The sequence below is a fragment of the Polyodon spathula genome, chromosome 13, assembly GCF_017654505.1.
Source record: "Polyodon spathula isolate WHYD16114869_AA chromosome 13, ASM1765450v1, whole genome shotgun sequence".
Classification (NCBI taxonomy): domain Eukaryota; kingdom Metazoa; phylum Chordata; class Actinopteri; order Acipenseriformes; family Polyodontidae; genus Polyodon; species Polyodon spathula.
The window spans coordinates 41,414,286-41,420,745 of NC_054546.1; the positions used below are offsets into that span (position 1 = coordinate 41,414,286).

The window sequence follows — 6,460 nt, forward strand, 5'->3', positions numbered from 1 at the left end:
GTGGACCAATCATGTCTTTCCTGTTGATTTGCTGTCCAGTATCTGCGAATTGAGCCTTCCTTACGGTGTCCTAACTGACGTGATTTCGCTTGTCTTTAGTCTAGCGTCAAAAAGTATGTTTCAGTAGCTTTGTATGTTATCAGATTAGTTGTTAATTCGCAATTAACGTGTCAGCGGGCATTTATAAAAAAAGAAGCCCGCTAGATCTAGAAGCTGATTGGCTGTTCGCACTCAATCGTTTTCTAATAGATTTAAATAGACACCGGAAGGAGTTTAGTTACCATGGCAGCAAAACAACTGTTTTCAAACACTCTCTCTCTCTCTCTCTCTCTCTCTCTCTCTCTCTCTCTCTCTCTCATATATATATATATATGATATATATATATATATATACACACACACACACACACACACACACACACACACACACACATATATATAACCCTTTCACAGAAGGATTTCAAGATCTATCCAACCCTAGATCCAATCAATATAAAAAACTACATCTGCAAAGAGAACACTTATATTTTTAAAACACGTGAAGCACATGTTTATGCAAACATAACACTCTTCCAATATGATATAGGGAATTTGGGTGATTTTAGTTATGGCCTGGATTAATATAACAATGGGTTTTATTATATTTTAGATAAATGTTTTTTAAAAAGCCACTCAAATTATCCGTTCTACTGTTGAAAATTATACAGAAGTGAGTATTCCTGAGAATCATATCTACAGAAGGAGCAGCAACACTGCTGAAGGGGTGCTTATTACAGTATAATGTTTTTTTATTGCAATGATCCAAATGTCAGTCCCTTAAATCAACATTCCTTTTTTTAAGCAAGGAGGCTGTCACAGCCAGCGCTCCGCCTTACAGAAACCTCACAAAGCTGTCCCCTGCCAGGTGGTTACTCTGGGTACATCATCTTGGGCAGCTGGGTGAAGACCAGGCCAGAGTCCGTCACTGCTCTGTGGAAGATGTGGATGACTGGGATATTGCTGTGACGGGCTGTGTGGACAGCGTCTGCTGCCGTGAGTCCCGCCCCAACTATCAGGACAGGGTCAGAGTCCGGACCGAGCCTCTGCTTCTGCAAAGCCGTCTCCAGGTCAGAGATTCTGTGGAAAACGTAGGGGAGGTCCTCCCCATCTGCCCCCAGCCAAGCTGGGCTGTCGTAAGTCCCTGTTGCCAGGACCACGTTCTCTGCATGAATGCAGAAGGGGCTCTGGAGTCCTGCAGCGTTCTGGTGGAAGCCCTGGATCTCATAGAGCTTGCGGGAGGCAGTCAGGGGTTCCACGTGGTCTTCCTCTGCTGAACTAGGCAGGAGAGGCTTCACAGAGGTCACCACGGTCCCGCAGACAAAGCGCTGCTGCAGTCCCAGGACCTTCACGTAGTGCTCATAGTACTGAGCTATGTCTCGAGTCGTGGCTCTGTCATTCCTCAAGTTCCTGTTAAAAAAAAAAAAAAAAATGTGCGTTTTCTTTCCCTACTCAATGATTTCAATTCTTATATATGTATTTATTTATCTCCCCCACCCCAAAATATTGCAAAATAAAAGTGTAGAGGGTGATCCTGACCTTCATATTGTATTAAGCTGCTTACCTTTTTTTTCTCCTCATCCAGTCCCTGAAGTGAAGGCCAGGCAGCTCTATTCAGTCTCTAAGGCTAAGTGTGAACATGGAGCCCTTGATAGACTGCAAGGGAAGGCTGGGTTAATGTTTTCTTTTGGATATCACTCATTGCATCTTCCAAACAGTGAGGTAAATACAGTCCAATGTAATAAAATATTATTCTCTCATGGATAAGTACTCTATATAGTTGCTCTGATTCCTGGTTGCATGTAATCATGTAATCACATGACTCACAGGAGACATAGTGATTACCTGCAAAGACTGCTGGGAGCTGGAGTTCTTGGGAAACTCCTACAAAGTTGGGCTCTGTCTTAAATTTTACTATCAGTTTTTTTCAGTCCTTCAATTTGATTGGACCGTTCTGTTCAAATTAGAGATTAATTAACACAACAAAGAATCACGAAAGCAGTGTGCTCAAATGCCAAGCCCCTCCCGGGGGACCCTTGCCCAGGACCAGGTGTGGAACGAGGTGCTTGGGCTCCAGTCTCCAGGTCAGCACTGACTCCGCCCTCCCGCCCAGGTCACCATCCGGGCGAACAAGGGCATCAAAGAGTAGAGCCAGGGGGCTGTGAGAGCCCCCTTCCAGCCCCTCAGACAGGAACTCCAGGACCTGAACAGAGTGGCAAGAGCAAGGAAACCAAGGGGTTAGACGAATATGCTCAAAGTGGGGGTGAGGGGTTTCAACTGGTTTCACAGACCCTGATTAGCACGAATCTTGGACCACCTAATGTTACCTAAGGTAAGATACTCCGGGGCTAGTGCGCACCGTGATCTGTGAAACCACAGGTTTATCAATTAGATGTTGAGAGATTAAGTCCAGTGGACCCACGTATACCAACTATTTCTATGTTATATTATTGAGGTCAGTCCGCTAGCTAAACTTATCGGAAATGGAGAATGATCAGAAGACTGAAATATTTGCAGCTTCTATTATTACTGTCATGTACAGGCACGTGTACTTTAATAATCGAAGTTTCCAACTTTAACCAACCTAATAATATTAATAATAGAAAACATCTGCCAGGAGAGCTTCATTGCACAGACAGCAGCCAGGAGCCCTGTATCTGGTTTCACACAGGGTTCTTAACTGCAAGGTTTTGTTTTTTAAATAGTTAACTCTTATTTTCCCATGTCACCCCACCTGGCTGGCTGATTCTACATTGCAGTTTCTCACCTGTTCCACTACGGAGCTCCCAGCGATGTCCTGCAGCTTTCTCTGGAGTATGGGGTTTGGATGGACTGCCCCCTTCCTCACATAGGGTCTGTGGCCAGACAAGAAGTAGGAGAGGCAGATTGCAGAGGGCCCATTCCCTAGCAGAAAGATCCCAAACACACACAATTACAGGAGTGTAGCACCCCAGCGGGGCTCAGCGCTGGATCACACAGTGTTGCCAGCTCTTTACTTCCCATTCTAGCTTACTGTAGCAGGCCCCATATGTTTTTGACTGACAAGGTGTAGGTGAATTCTTACCCATTATATTTAATTTTTACCTATTATGACTACTGGAAGAGGCTGCCGCTCGCTCGTTTCAGGAAACTGCTCCAACCCTGGAGACATTGTTGCTTGTGCTAGTGGAAGGTCCACCCTCTCGCAATCTGCAATGAATGAAACATTTAAAAAGAAAGCATATATAAGTGATTCACAAGAAAGGCAGCCTTCCCCAGTGGTGATCTATCGCAGTAATATGATACCCCATCAGTGCAGGATCGCAGGGTCTATTTTAATGATCCAAACAGTAGCATATCTAGACACCATAGTCATTGAAACTGTCCGTTGATCTCTAGAAAGAGTGCAAAGAAGAGCGACCAGAATTATTCTGGGTTTAAAAGGCATGTCATATGCAGACAGGCTAAAATAATGATTCAGGCTTTCAAAATTCTAAAAGGTATTGGCAACGTCGACCCAAGGGAGTTTTTCGTCCTGAAAAAAGAAATAAGGACCAGGGGTCACAAATGGAGATTAGATAAAGGGGCATTCCGAACAGAAAATAGGAGGCACTTTCTTATACAGAGAATTGTGAAATTCTGGAATCAACTCCTCAGTAAGGTTGTTGAAGCTGACACCCTGGATCCTTCAAGAAGCTGCTTTATGAGATTCTGGGATCAATAAGCTACTGACAACCAAATGAGCAAGATGGGCCAAATCCTCCTCTTGTTTGTAAACTTTATGTTCTTATCGCCAGCAACATTATCCAAAGGGTACCGTCTTCATAGCACTCTGTATACAGCACAGGACACTGCTAAAAGCATGAAAGGATTACATATTGCTAAAATCAAACATTGGTTCTATTTAACTCCAGATAACTATTTTACTGGATTAATGATTAAGCTGTTTTATAACTTTATCCAATAAACATCCTGATACATTGCCCCTGCAATACAAAGTGTTAAGCTGCACATATCTGTGAAGGGTCACACTGCACCAGTAACACAGCGATCTAGGCCATTAAAGACACAGGTCTGTTGAGAGCAGTTTGGATGGCTTCTTTGACAGTGTCATGGAAACAGCGTGTAGAAGAGTTCTACACCAGCTTGCTTCCAGGCAACACCACGTGATTGTGATAAATGAAGCAATCATATCTCAGTATAAACATCCTTTATCAAGTAATGCATTTACTGTGCATGGACTCACATATTGACAGTTCTCTGAAAAATACATTTTCCAAAAAGTAGTCCCTATTTCAGATGTCACATTTTTCAGAGAAAAAAAATCTGAATATTGTCAACTGTTCTTGCACAAAACAACACTTTCCACCTCATGTCTGCCTCAAGTTGAGTGGAGAAAAATGATTTTAAACAGATAATTGACACTTTTCAGGTCTTAACCAGAAAGGTCTTGTTTCCTGGTTATAACAGCAGGGTCATGACTCTTGGAGGTTGTTCATTGTGAGGTACAAGGCGGATCAAGACACAGAAAGCACAGAACATTGAAACAAGTAACCAACTCCATTCCAACACAATATAAACAATATCCTCAAATGTTCCAATTATCTTCATCTTACACATCCATAATGCAGTTAGAGTTTACAACCACCAGGTGTCACCATGTGCTATGCAGCCCCCCCAGAGGAAACCACCTGTGTAAAAGCTAGCTCTTCTTAAGAGAACTGACATTTCCTACTTTACATTGTGTATATTGTTACCATTTATTTAAAATAATAAAAATGCTTAATGTAGTTTTTAAATAATAATAATAATAATAATGACAGTGCCTACCTTCTATCAAATTTACCTATTGTACACCACAGGGTATTTACGAAGAATGTCCTTGTGCAAGATTGCCAGTGCTGAAGCAACAGTGTTTAAATACATGACCTGGCTGATAATGCAGGGAGGAGTTACAAGGCTGGGAGGTGGAGCTAGAAACATTCTGCCATACCATCATGAATCAGCAGCACCTATAGCATTTCAATGGGTTTAAATTCACTGGGCATCATGTTGACTGCGTTACTCATGTTTACTAACGGTTAACTCAGAGCTGGGAAACATGCCAATAAGAGCAAAGTGTCTTCATGAGCTTATTTTAAATAAGAGCACGATGCACAATTCCCTTGTGTAATAGTTAACTGAATAAACTGGAAAAGAGTACAATTTAACTGTGCTACAAAACTGCAGAGCACTCCAGTATAACAGGAAAGAGAACTCCAATCTACACTGCAGAGCACTCTAGTATAACAGGAAAGAGAACTCCACTCTACACTGCAGAGCACTCTAGTATAACAGGAAAGAGAACTCCACTCTACACTGCAGAGCACTAAACTAACACTTAATATGGATCTTTTCCCATTTTTCAGTTTCAGTATCAAACTATCGGTCTTTGACAAGTTATCATTGGTAGTCTGTAAAGCTACTTCATGCTGAATGACAGGCTTACTCTTTTTCTACACAAACTCCTAGAGTGCCTTTATCCCTACAGTCCATAAACGTGACCATTAGCCAAATGCTGATTAGGAAACAATGAGATTGAGATGAGATCATTCTTTAGTTACCTGGTCTTTATTACAGCAGTTCAGCAGACCTAAATCTAGCCTCGCTATTTCGCGTGATAAACAAACACTTGATGTAAACAGCGCTCAATTGTAATTTTCTAAACAGAGTAGAACCTTTTAACAATAACAAATACATCATCTTACTAGGTATTAAGAGTTCAGTAATGTTGTAGTAATGATCCATAATTCTCAAGTAAATATTATATATATATATATATATATATATATATATATATATATATATATATATATATATATATTTTTTTTTTTTTTTTTTGGGGGGGGGGGGGAGAATATAGTTTGTTGAAACAAAAATGTAAGGAAATAATGCAGTACTCATGGCCATCACTGTCCCTGAGCTATGCCTTCTGTTTCAGGTCTTCAGTATCAAGTGATTAAAACACAAACAAACACATGCAACATATAACACTTGCAACATAAAATATTTAAGTGGCATTTGTAATGGTAATTTCCCAGGCCACATGCTTTACTACTTGACAGTTATTATTAAATCCAAATGCAGTTTTCCCAAACTAACTGAACAAAGAAGATTACTTGCAAGAAAGGAAAGTCAGGAATTTACTGTATGATCATCTTACTGATGTATTTTTACATCCACTAGTGTGGTGCAAGAGGGGCAGATTTTTATACTGTACTTTGATTTTTAGAATATGGAACCAACCTGATTTTGCTTTGACATTCTCATTGGATCTCAGTCTCATATCCTTTTCGCCCATACATTTATAAAATAAGAGGTTTATAGACAGATATGCATTGTTGTTTGTACAATTGATCTAAAAACAGGAGGATGTGTGTGTTGCTACCTATGATAACCTACACTT

General features: G+C 40.8%; 1 pseudogene; it reads right to left on the bottom strand.

The window, feature by feature from the left end:
• Nucleotides 1-601: 601 nt before the first annotated feature.
• On the bottom strand, nucleotides 602-5,050 carry LOC121325332 (annotated as a pseudogene).
• Nucleotides 5,051-6,460: the final 1,410 nt, after the last annotated feature.